The sequence below is a fragment of the Triturus cristatus genome, chromosome 3_2 (assembly GCF_964204655.1).
Source record: "Triturus cristatus chromosome 3_2, aTriCri1.1, whole genome shotgun sequence".
NCBI lineage: Eukaryota > Metazoa > Chordata > Amphibia > Caudata > Salamandridae > Triturus > Triturus cristatus.
This window is the reverse complement of record NC_140584.1, coordinates 222,118,078-222,131,934: the sequence shown is the minus strand read 5'-3', so window position 1 is coordinate 222,131,934 and position 13,857 is coordinate 222,118,078.

The following is a 13,857-nucleotide window of genomic DNA, read 5'->3' as shown; positions in this document are numbered from 1 at the left end:
AGTAGAGCACTCTCCTGCCCACACTCCCAAGCCCCTGGAGCTTTCTGGTTTTCCTGCAGGTCACTTGGTGAGAAAGTGGAGTCCAGAACTTCCTCAAAATTGTCCTCAAGGGGCACAAGGTGGCCGGTGTCACTAGCCCTGAAGAGACCCATCTTCTCCTGGGGGTGAGCTGCAGACAAAGTCCTTAGAAGGGCAGCAGATGGCTTCTCCTTACAGTTGTCCATGCTTCTGCTGTCGTCACCGTGCAGGTCTAGGGTTGGCTCACTGCCTCTCCCTTGTGCAGGAGTTTATAAGTTTGGGTAGAAAGTTCAAGGTGTCAGGCACACTGGCCAATCTTAAGATGTCATAACATCCCTCCACACCTGTCCAAACCCTCCAGGCACATCATTCTGGGATGATCCAGTATTGCAGAAACCTTATTCTTCTGTGCAGAGCTCATGTGCCTCTCCAGAGGTGTGGCTTGATAATGGGCGAATCCTCCCTTGTGGTCACTTCAAATTGCTTCGGTGGTAAGCACTCATACCACTGGTTTTGGGCTTAGAGGGACAAGAAAGTGGGCATGCCTGGAGTCAGGTCCATCTGCTTGTGACAGGGTAGGCCTCTTTGAAGTATAACTAGGCATTTGTCACAGCACCAGACCATGCTTCAGTGAAAATAGCTTTTAGGGATATTTCACTGTACTCTGGACCTCTCCCAATCAGGATTCAGAAGCAACCACAGCACTGAGACTGCACTTCTCACCACAATTGATGACATCTGTCGACTCCTCTGACCAGGTGCAACTGCAGCACTCATCCTCCTGGACCTCTCAGCTACCTTTGACATTTTCTCCCACCACACCCTTTGCACAAGACTACATGACGCTGCCATCCGCGGCAAAGCTTTAGAGTGGATCTGTTCCTTCCTCACCAGATAAGCCCAGAGAATCAAGCCCTCACTATTCTCCTCGGAACCTATTGAGATCGGCTGCGGAGTTTCCCAGGGCTCCTCACTGAGCACCACCCTCTTCAACATCTACATGGCCCCACTTGCAGCTATTTTCAGAAACCACTGACTCAACATCGTCACCTACACCGACAACACCTAGCTTATTCTCCCCCTCACCGACGAACCTACAGCCTTCACCAGCAACTTTCACAACGGGATGAAGGCAGTAGCCACCTGGATGAAGGAGAGCTGCCTCAAACTCAACTCTGACAAAACTGAAGTCCTCATCCTGGGCACCACTCCCTTTGCCTAGGATGACTCCTGGTGGGCTGCAGTGCCTGAAACCACACCCCACACCCACCGACCATGCACATAACCTCGGCATCATCCTGGACTCCTTGCTCTCAATGAACTCCAAAATCAATGCTGTCTCATCCTCCTGCTTCCACACGCTTGACATGCTACGGAATATCTTCAAGTGGATCCCAACCGAATCCACAAGAACGGTCGCCCAGGCGCTTGTCAGCAGCAAGTTCAACTATAGCAATGCACTCTATGCTAGTGCCACCCAAAAAATCTGAAAGAAACTGCAGCGCATCCAAAATGCCCCTGCCAGACTTATCCTGGACTTCTCCCACAGCAGCCACATCTCCAGTCACCTGTGAGAACTTCACTGACTCCCGATCAACAAAAGAATCACCTCCAAGCTCCTCACAAATGCCTACAAAGCCCTGCACAACACCGGACCCGCATACCTCAACCACCGCTTCTCCTTCTACACACCCACCAGACATCTCCGCAGTGCCCAACTGGCACTACCCACTGTCCCATGGATCCGCACGACCTCCACAGGAGGAAGATCCTTCTGCTATCTCACTGCAAACACCTGGACCTCCCTGCCTCTGAATTTCAGACAATCACCGCCACTGCCTCAATATAGGAAGGACTTCAAGACCTGACTCTTAGACTGAACTGCAGACCCCCCCCGCCCCCAGCCCTGTGCCTTGAGATCCTAATGAGTGGTTAGTTGTGCTTTAAAAAAAACCCTGAATGATTGATTGGTTGATTGAAGGTCATGTTCAGAATTACCGTTTACATGCTCTATTTCGAAATATCATGCACCCTGCATTTATGGGCAATAAGGCTCACTTAGCATTGACTAAATAATATTTAAACAGAAGATTTGGGTCTGTCGAACAAGTTTATTTTGTTGAGTCAAATTTACAGTATAAAACTGCCATAGCCATTGCCATGTTACTTGTGTGGAGCTGCCAGGCTGTGCACATATGTTCATTAGTAAGCAGCCTTCTGCGTCTTTAGCCTAGCGGTGCCTTGGTGGTCTTAATAGTAAGACACTGGTGGTAAACAAGTTCAGTCCCATTACCATGAAATTAGTGTGAGTGAAGCTCAGGTAGTGAGATTCACCCACAGTAAAGGTCCAAAAGCAGAGTGATCCAAAGCAGAAGATCATGGCAGACTAAATGTGCAGGACACATTTGCAACAGTGCAGCAGGAAGTGCTGTAACAGAAACAAACATTGAATGACCCAATTACTTTATAGTTCACTTTTTTCAGCAGACATTTCTAATTCTGACTGTTTGGGACATTAATTGCCGGGCTCAGCGTGGTCTTCACATCTCCTTCGGAAAGACCCACAGATCCTAGAGAGAATCACATCTGTGAGCTATTTTTATCATCATAGGTAATGTCCTATTTCAGCAACTACTCTACCAGGCAGGCCAGACATATTGGATAATAGTATAGCAAACGGTATCTGCACCCTTTGTGTAATGCAATGCTAACAGGTTTAGGATACCCACCAAAATGCGTAATGTTAAACCAGAGTTACACTAGGGACTGAGCTTGCTTGCCTGCAAGAGTCCCATATCTTAAGGGGACAGAAGAACAAACTAAGAGCATTGAGGTATCAAGTCTTAAGGGATCATAACACAAAAAGGTAACGCTAGAGGGATTGCAATTTTGGCAAAGAGTAACTCTTTGTCTTGTGCAAACACTTGTGGCGATATTTCTGGGCACTGGCTGATTGCTAAAATAGGGAAACCAGATTGCTTCTTCACACTATGGGGCATATGTACAAGCCCTTATCGCCACCACAACATCACTTTTACAGACGTTGTGGTGGCGATAGGGGCTGCGCCTTATGTACCAGGCAGCGTTAAGCCACTTAAAGTGGCTTAGCGCTGCCTGGTTCATAAGGCCCACTTTCATGCTATGCTTTGCGTGAAAAGGGCGTGCAGTGGGTGTTGTGGTGGGCGCCACCGCAACACACATTGTATTTGATGCTGCCCCCTATGTTTAAGGGTGGCGTACATAGTAGGCAGTGCCAAAATTAAGACCAGGAAAATCCTGGTCTTAAGTTGGCGAAATGAGGAGAAAAGCCTTATTTATCCTCGTTTTTGCTTTTTCCATGTGTGCTGCATTGTGCAGCACACATGACAAAAGCAAAATGCCATGGTTTGTTTATGTACAGAAAGGTCTCCCTTCCTGTAAATAAACAAACCTTTAAAAATGCCATTTTGTCACTTTCATGTGTGCTGCATGAAGCAACACACATGAAAGTGACAGAATTGCATTTCAGGATTGTTTATGTGCAGGAAGGGACACCTTCCTACACATAAACAATCCTCCCCTGCATGCAGACACCCTTGCACTCTGGTGCAAGGGTGCCTGCATTGGTGCAAAGTTGCTAAACTTAGCGCCATCGCAGTGAGAAACGCAATGCTGCACCACATTCTTGCAAATATGGTGCATCCTTGCGTTTCAGAAGTGGCAGAGCATGTCGTTAAGCCAGAAGGCTAACAACACGCTCCTCCACTTCCTTGCACATATCCCTCTATGTGTACTACATGGACTTAATGAGGATGCTCCCACAATGTTTCAGTGACTATTACGGGAGCTATCTTCCTCGGATGATCCATCATATTATGTGGAAACATCAATCATACACTAGATCTACTCATCGATTTTTCAAACAGATATAGATAATGTCACACGTGATGATATAGGCCTGCTGCTCGCCATGTTATGAAAACTTCTGGGTTAGTGAATGTCTGTCCCTTTCTCTAGAATCGATTCTTTTTGGGCTCCCTGGTTCTTCTCCCATACCTATCTCTATCTCTTAATGTCCCAGAATTATTTTTGATCATAACCCTTTAGGAATTTGAATGTCCTGGAATATTTGTGTATGTTACCATCAAAAAGAGATGGACATTTAACAGAGTTCTTCTTGATAATAATCAATACATCAAATATATGGGTAACATTTTGCTCAAATTATTCTCAGATAGTATGGGATATGAACACTTAAGTATCTTTTGGGATTCAATGAAGGTCAAAGTGAAATGGCCATCCTTAGTTTTACTAATGAAAAATGTTGATACATTTGGCAAGGATCAGAACATCTTCATCATTGCTGCTGTGTTTGCAAGTGGAACATGGAATCCTCTTTCAGAAACGGTAAATGACAACACAGGAAGAACAGCTATTTCAGCAGATACATACTATTAGTATGCACCTACAGATAATTATTTCGAATAATGCTATTGAACCAGCAAGCAGCAGTGGGCTGAACTTCTTTGTGAAGATGCTGAGGGACAACCAGGGTGAGATTACTCAGATGATCTTTAGCATTCTGGGGAGTCAATACTGTAATATCATAGCCTAGAACTAGGAAGGATTGTCACATAAGAAAACAACATCAGTCTAGAAGCAACTATTATAATGGCAGAGTTTAAAAAAAGGCCATTTGCACCCTTATGCATCAAGCCAAAATCCAGTCGGTAAAATACCGAATCGTTAATAGCTCCCGGTATTGAGGTAAAAATACCCAATCCCAATGCATCAAACCAAAACCTGAGCAAATAACGAATCGCAAAATAAATAACCGCGAAATACCGAATCGCTAATACCCAAAATGCTAATTTACCGAATCGCTATATACCGAATTAGCAATTACCGAAATCACTATTAGCTCCCGGAAACTGCCAATAGCAAATAACGAATCGCACCCCAATGCAACAAAACTCGCTAATAACGAAAAACCCCAATAATCGCTATTTTGCAAGAGCTAAATAAGGGGAATCCAAACCTGGAGGTAAAGTGGAAAAAAAAAAAAAAAGTAAATGCAAAAAAAATAAATAAATGTGCGAATGCTTGAGGCAATCACCAAACCCTTAAATGTGGCCCAGGAGACCCTGTTGGCTCCCACAAAATGGCTGCCCTCTACGTGCTTGCAAGGAGGATGCGGATCAATGCAGCAGGACAGCGCAGGAGAAGGGTCCAGGAGCGAGTATACAGACTGCGCATCACCTTGCTCGGGCAGAATGAGGACGAGGTGTACCAGAACAGTACCGCCTCAATCGTGCCATGATCATGCGCCTGATTGCAGACCTGGGACCATTACTGCAGCACCAGACACACAGGACAAATGCTATCCCTGCGCACGTTCAGGTCCTATGCAGCCTGCACCTACTGGCCTCAGGGAGTTTCCAGGGGGTAATTGCGGTGGCCGGAGGTGTGTCACAAAGCGCACTGTCACGCTTCTTCAGGAGATTCCTAGATGCCATGCTGACAATGCTACACACACACATCAGCTTCCCCACAACCCCACAGCAGTTGGACCGCACCAAACAGGCAATCTACCAGGTGGCACAATTCCCACATGTGATTGGATGCATCGACTGCACGCATATCCCCATATGTCCTCCCGCAGCAAATGAGTACATATTCCGGAACCGCAAGTCATACCACTCGATCAACGTGCAGGTTGTGTGCGATGCCAATAACGTCATAACGGACCTAGTGGCACAATTCCCAGGGAGCACACACGACTCCTACATCCTCCGCCACAGTGGAATGCACAGGCGACTAATCAACGGAGAATTTGGAGAGGGACTCCTGCTAGGTACGTAGAACTACGCTTCCCCACCCCAACACCACACATGTATGTACATCACCAATGCTAAGTCTATGCTCCTATCTTCTGGGTGACAGTGCCTACGCCCTGCGTGAATACATACTCACCCCATACTTAAATCCTGCAACCCCGCAGGAACATCGCTACAACGCTGCACACATCAGCACCAGGAATGTGATAGAGCGGGCTTTTGGGATTCCCAAGAGCCGCTTCCGAATCCTCCACAAGACTGGCGGCGCCATGCTATACCAACCTGAAACATGCTGCCGGATAATTGCTGTATGTGCAATGCTGCACAACATTGCCACCAGAAGGGGGATACCCATAGAGGTGGACAGGGATGACGACCACCAGGATGACCAACCACCCGCCCAACAACGACAGGCACACATCCCAAACACAGCAGAGGGCCATAGGAGGCGGACATACATAATGCAAAATCATTTTTGAAACATGGGAAAATGAGACATTACAAGTTAGTATGTGGTGCAACTGTTTAATGCACAGTAGCACTGAGAATTGTGCAACAAAACTAGCATTGTAAATCATGCTCTGATTGCATTCATGTAAATAAAAGGTGCCTTAAAGTCAGGCCTGTGCATACACAATAATTGGATGGCCATGGTTGCCCCACCATGGTCCTGCATGCATGTCCAACTGTCTAGTGGCGCTTGCCACGTACCCCAAGCCTCCGCTCAGGTGTATCCAATGCCTCACCACGGCCTGTCCCCGTGGAGGCACGCGAACTGCGGCGCCTGGTGCTGGCCTCTGCCAGTGTCACGCTGCTGACACTGGAGGCAGCCTCACTTGTGTCATCCCCTCCCAATGCAGCAGCACTGCATGTGCTGCTCTGAAGGTGTTCCACAGCAGTGGTGATGTGTCCCAGTGACTTAGCGACATCCCCGCAGAAGTGCCCAAGGTCCACCTGCAGGGAGACTGTGCGGCGTGCCAACACAGCGGTGCTGTTGCTGTGCCGTTGTATGGCCTTGGTAGCGGCGGCGGAACGCAACATTAGCTGCCGGTTACTCCTCCTCTGGGACTCATGGCCCTCCCTCATGGCACGGGTGAGCTCATGTACCTCCTCCCTGAGCTGAGCATTGCCCTCAGCAACCGCAGTGGTCTGGTCCCTGACCGCCGTGCCCATGTCCCTGACCGCCGTGGCCATGTCGGTGACTGCTGCAGTCATGGCGCGCATCTCACTCGCAAGGCGCACGATATTGCAGCTAATGCTAGCCACATGTCGTCCCTGCAGGCGCTGTGTACGCAGCATCCTCTCCTCGATTGCAGAGGTTGTTGGCACATCCTGTTCTGCTGAGGAGACGGAACTGCGACGAGCCCTGTGACGCCGTGCGTGTCTTGAGCCTCCAGGTGGTGCAGCAGGTGGTGTGGATGTGCGCTGCCTGGGTGCCAATTGCGGGGGGGGTGTTACCATCTCCTGCAAGGGCGCAACTTGGTGCCTGTGCCTCTGCGGTATTGTGGCTGTACTAGCTGCAGCCTGTTTTGCTGGTGCCGTTGCTTGTGGCGCTGTTGCTGGTGCCATGGCTAGTGGCGCTGGTGCTGGTGCCTTAGCTTGTGGCACTGGTGCTGGTGCTGTTGATTGTGGCGCTGGTGGAGGTGGTGCTGGTGGGGTGGCAGGTGTTGGTGATGCGTGCGCATCCTGCGCTGTCTCCTGGTCTGACTCGACGGGTGTCTCCGAAATGATCAGCTGGTCGCTGTCGTCAGAGTCCCCAGGTGATGCATCTGTGTGTGAAACAGTGCATGGTTAGTGGGATGATTACACCTACATAGTGTTGTACCCATTAATGTCCCTCTGTGGTCCAACAAATGAACAGTCTCCATCCATGTACAACTGATGTGGTGTATGCTCATTGGATTTACGCCTGTACATGCACACTGGGCTGACTAGACTACAACTCCCAAGATGCACTAGTGTCATGTGTGGAGCTGTCTGTGCCAGAGCTGCAGACACAGTGAGATTGGGCTGGGGGCATGGGTATGGATTTACGCTATGCTGGGTGTGGCACAGGCATGCATCTTACCTTGGGCACTTGTGGCTGCGCCGGACGTGTCCATCTGGGTCACCCCCACGACGGCTTCCCGCTCTATCGTCCCTTCCACAAGGTCCTCCAGGGCTGTGTTGGATGGTGCTGTAGATGTGCCGCCTCCAGTCCTGCTAGCCTCCCGGAGCCTCTCCGCAATCCTCTCTTTGGCGCGCTTCCGCAGGTCATACCACCGTTTTTTAAGGTCGTCGATGCTGCGGGTAGTGACGCCAACCGCATTCACCCTCTCACGGATGCGCAGCCAGATGCGCCGCTTCTCTGTCTCAGGCACCTTGAGGGACAGCTTGCCAAAGAGGCGGTCGTGTTTGCTGGAGACTCCCTCGATGAGGTACTCCAGCTCCCTGTCCGAAAACTTCTTCTTGCGCTTGCGTGCAGATTCTGCGCTGGATGGCACTTCCTGCGCCATGATGGTTGTCTGATGTGATTTGCAGAATCGGTGTGGCCTCACTCTGCACAGGCAGTCTTTCTTCCCAGCTCCTGTCTGCTCCTCTGTCGAGGCTATGTGGGTGGGGCAGCAGTATTTCCTGGTTGGTGATGTCATCTGCACGTTCCCGGCGCGACGCGGCAATTTGCGATTTCGCTATTACCGATTCGGTAATAGCTAACTCGGTATTACCGAACTCGCTAATAGCTAATTCGGTATTACCGAACTCGCTATTTGCTAGTGAGGCCGTTTGCGTGCCCCACTATTAAGGAATCGGTAAATTTAGCGATTTTTAAGGAATCGCTAAATTTTACCGAATCTGTTGATGCATGCCAATTACCGATTCCTTAATGGCGATTCCTTATTTTTCGCTATTAAGGAATCGGTATTCGTTTGGTTGATGCATATGCCCCATAATCTTTTCCAATTATGAAAGCTTCTGGCTCAGCTTCAGCTCCATTGGTATTCTATATAGCTTTCTGTAATATACTGTCAGTGATTTTTCTCCTTGTTCACCTCCATCATAGCATGGTAATAATAAATCCAGATTCGTGAAGTGCGATTTATCACCCCTAATGGTAGCCAGGTGCTGGGGGCCATCGTGTAGAAAAAGATATCTTTTGCCTAGAGTTACATGATGCTCAGCTGAGCTGCCGCGGGCAATGGGGATCAAACCACGAGTCCATCGCTCTGGAGTCAGCCGCTCTGGCCGCTGCGCCACAACCCCCCCCCCCCCCCCCGATGACAGCTATATCGCCATTTTCCTTTTTGCCTCTTACAGGTCTATTTTACCTATCAATTGCGATGTTCAGTTTTACTGTAAAATCTTGACCAAGCATATAGCTATAATAATTGCAGAATGTGTGGCTCCCATGCAATACTGTTTTATATCTGCCAGGGGTACTACTACTCATCTATCTGTGGACAATTTTAGATGCTGCCGGCAATGGGGATCAAACCATGAGCCCATCGCTCTGGAGTCAGCCGCTCTGGCCGCTGCGCCCCCCCCCCATGACCGCTATATCGCCATTTTCCTTTTTGCCTCTTACAGGTCTATTTTACCTATCAATTGCGATGTTCAGTTTTACTGTAGAATCTTGACCAAGCATATAGCTATTATAATTGCAGAATGTGTGGCTCCCATGCAATACTGTTTTATATCTGTCAGGGGTACTACTACACATCTATCTGTGGGCAATTTTAGATAGAATTATGTTTGGTCCTACGGTGCATTATAGATGCCAGGCTTTGTATGAACGAACGCATTTTAAACACATAGTTTATATGGACAACGTTTCCAATAGGTTTCAGATAACTAGAGATAACAGGCAAGGCTGTCTTCTATCCCTAAAGCTTTTCATCCTGCACTTAGACCCATGTTTGGGAAAATGTAGACAATTACTGACTTTTAATATGGCAGAAGTCAAATTCCCAACTTATGCCCATGATATGGTTGTCTCTACAAGTCGCAACAGCAAGTTGCATTGGTGACTTCAACGCAGTTGAGGTGTTGCACCGAGCGAAGCATCAGCTCTGAAATGTGGCGGTTCCAAATGTAATGCGCTGGGTTTATCCACGCTGGAGAGACAATGCGTTGATCTTCTCCATACAGGGGTGGCGATGTGTCGGTTCTGAAGTCGTGGCTACAATTGGGATGTCATGATTATGGGGCGACTTTTCACCCCTTCCCAAAGGCACTGCTCTTGTGAATATTTCTCGTTTCAAACCACATTTCTCCCATTTTCTCTGTATAAACATTCATTTGCTCAATCTCTTCTTTATAATCCACGTGGTTCCACACGCTTAAAGTGATGCCAATTTTCAAAAGTTTCTCATGTTTTTGATGTGCCCATCCAGACCTCTCTATTGTTTATTTGTAGTGACCCCTGACGAAGGGCCCCAGTAGCCCGAAATGCATTGGGTTTTTAATAAACACTGCTTCTGGATAAATATATGCGTCAGTACGTGTTTTTGAAGAGAGGTCTGGATGGTCACATCAAAAACATGAGAAACTTTTGAAAATTGGCATCACTTTAAGCGTGTGGAACCAAGTGGATTATAAAGAAGAGATTGAGCAAATGGATGTTTATACAGAGAAAATGGGAGAAATGTGGTTTGAAACGAGAAGTATTCACAAAAGCAGTGCCTTTGGGAAGGGGTGAAAAGTCGCCCCATAATCATGATGTCTATTTTTAAGTGTCACCTGGGCAAGGCACTTTTCCAAGGGGCACGCAATATCAACAAATATGGATGAATTTGGATTTTTGAACATATAGAAATGGTGTGCATTCCCTACCGTCATGAAGTACAATTGGGATGTGGCAGTTCCATGTGTGATGCGCCGGTCTGGTTCCCGCAACAGCGTTGATGAGTCGATTCTGCTCTCACAGCAGAGGATGCATCAGTTTCACTGGAGCAAACACCTAGGTCTACTTTCAAGGTCAAGGACTGAGGGGACACCACTTGGCAGGACGGACATACAAGCAGAGGAGCCCAGGGGTTGGAACAGGAGGGTTCTAAGTCTTCTCTGCCCCTGACACTTAGGCAACAGGAGGCATGCCAGCAAGCCCTTGGAGTCACTCTGGGTTCAAGTGATGGAGGTCCCAGTGGTCCTCACCCAGGCAGAGAGAGAGAGCAGCAGGCAGCAAGGCGACACCGCAAGTCAAGAGTCAGCAAACAGCAGTTCCAGCAGGGTTGGCAGTCCTTGGGCAACACAGCAGATCCTCTTCCTCCTGGCAGAGAACGGTCACAGGTCCAGAAGTGTACTAAAGTCATGGAATCAGACGTCCAGTACCAGTGGCGGCTCGCATGGAGCGGGCTGCGGGGCGGAGGAGGGACAGGGTGGGGTCAGTAAACTCGCACATATGACGGAACGGAGGAAAATAATTAAATAAATAAATAAAACTATTTACCTTGCGTGCGCTGCATCACTATGTCTGAGTTTACTACCCCACCCTGCCCCTCCCCTGCCCCGCCCAACCGCCCCGCAGCACGCCTATGCGAGCCGCCACTGTCCAGTCCTTATACCCAGTGGCGCCTTCAAAGCGGGGGAGACTTCCAAGAAAGCTTTGAAGTGCACAGAGGTTCTCCCTTCCTGCCCTGGCTCCAGACACACTACAGGGGGTAATCAATTCTTTGTATGAGAACATGACACAGCCCTTTCAGGTATAATTGTCAGCTTATCCCTCCCATCCTGCTCAGGATGACCAATCTGCATGCAGATGACCACTGAGGCACACCTACCCTTCCTTTGTGTGTGACTATCTAGAGGAAATGCAGTAAGCCAGCTGTCACCCACACCAGATGTGTATTCCAGAGACAGACAGAAGGCACCGAATGGCTAAAGTAAGTACATGACAACTTTCTAAAAGTGACATTTGCTAAACTGGAATTTAAAATCCAACTGCACCATAAGTTGTGATTTTAAAGTGTGAGTTCAGTGACACAAAACTTGAAAAATCTATAACTTCACAACTGGGAATTACAGTTAAAAGATGTAATAATGTAATCCCAAAGCTATCCTACGGTATAGATAGGCCTTGCAGAGTTAAAAATGAATTTGGGAGTTTTTCACTACCAGGACACGTAAAACTTGAAAGTACATGTCTTGCATTTTCAATTCATAGCACCCTGCCCTGTGGGTAGAGAGGGCCTAACTTAGGGATGACTTATATACATAGAAAAGGGAGGTTTAGGCCTGGCTAGTGGTTTATCTTGCCAGGCCAAAGGGGCTACTTAATTGGGTGGCACAAGTAGTGCTGCAGGCCTACTAGTGGCATTTAATGTACAGGTCCTAGGGGCAGGTAGTGCGCTTTATCAGGGACTTATAGGTAAATTAAATATTCCAACTGGGTATGAGTCAATGTGACCATGTTTAGGGGAGAGGACAAATGCACTTTAGGACTAGTGTAGCAGTGTGAAAGGGCTCAGACTTCTAATGTCAGCTAAGACGAGGTCAGAAAAAGAGGTGGAGGAAGGAGTTAGGTTTGGAGTGACTCTTCAGAAAAGGACCTTTTCCAAAACTCACCATGCCTTTTATATCTGTTTCGTGTTAGTCCATTTTATCTATCTCACTCTTTCTTCTCCAGGGTCCAAAGTTACTGAAATTGCTTCTAATGTCAGCTTAAACACTCACACGGATCAATGCCTTGGCTACTTACCCTTGGCATATGGGGGCTGAATGCTGACTAATCTAAGAAACCATGTTTGGGCAACTTTCTTTTTGCTCTTTCTCAGGTCAGGGAGATTGGCCGCACTTGGTAGCTCCACCCCTCTCCTCTGTTCTCCTACCATGTAGAGTTTTTTTCGAGCCCTGCCACTATGTAGCAAATTAGATTTAAGTCTCTTGCAGTTTATCCCTACACTTAGAATGATCTTGCCCACTGGTTTTCTTTATCCAGGGTCATGCAATACAAGGACATATGGCATAATCCAACATTTGCCACTTTCTGTCAGGATTTACTGGTTCTTCTGTGCTTGACTTCCACTTTATGTAATATAGCACAGATGTAAAATAGCATCCAAATATAAACATTTCATTATTTGGTTAAAAATGCCAAATATAAATAACTTGATAATTTAAATAATAGCCAAATACGTACCTTTCTTAATCTTCTGCCTTTGGGAGACCAACATTTGTCACCTATCCCACTTCCTGTACTGTTCAATATTCTACATACCATAGAGGTCTAATCAGATGAGTATGTCATTTATTGGATAATGACCACTTTGATAACATCAACATCTAGTAGGCAGATGTTTTTTTAGCTGGGGTAACCTGTGGATCAGATCGAAATATTTAAGAGTGGACACCTCAGCCATGTGACTCTTAGGGCCTGGTTTTGATTTTGATAGATGGGTTACTCCATCACAACGTGACTGATATCCCATCTGCCGAAATATAAATCCCATAGGATATAATAGAATTTATATTTCAGCGGATGGTATATGGTCCATCCACCAAGATCTAAATCAGACCCTTAAAAGTTTTAGACTTTAAACAGAGAAATTAAAAAAAAAATCTGGATGCATATTATTCACCTGTTGGGACAGGAATGTCCCCTGCTTGACACACAGTCAAGCCCACTGTCATGCATACCGGACCTGGGAGCATCTGTTTTCCTGCTTTTTGGATTTTAGTCCCAGCCTTATAGTACTCCAGAGTGTGAGCAAAGACATAGGCCTGCCTTTCACAAACAAGAGGTTCTGAACTAGCCTGAAACTGAAGGGGCACAATAATAGAATCGCTCACATTGCCACTGGACTACTGTCCCAGTCATAGGTTTAAGGCATGTTGTGTGGTGGTAGCATACCATGTTTCTTAGTGATTATAGTCTGACCAGAGCTTTTTTCCTCTTTTGAGTGAGTGGGAGCCTAGTGGTTCACTCACCCAAAGTTCGGCTGCTCACAGTGAACCTATTCTGAATTCCAGCACCAAGATCCTATGCACTTAAGCATGTGCTTATATGATAGTGGAGTAGTGTGCTTTACATAGATGTATGAAGGAACCA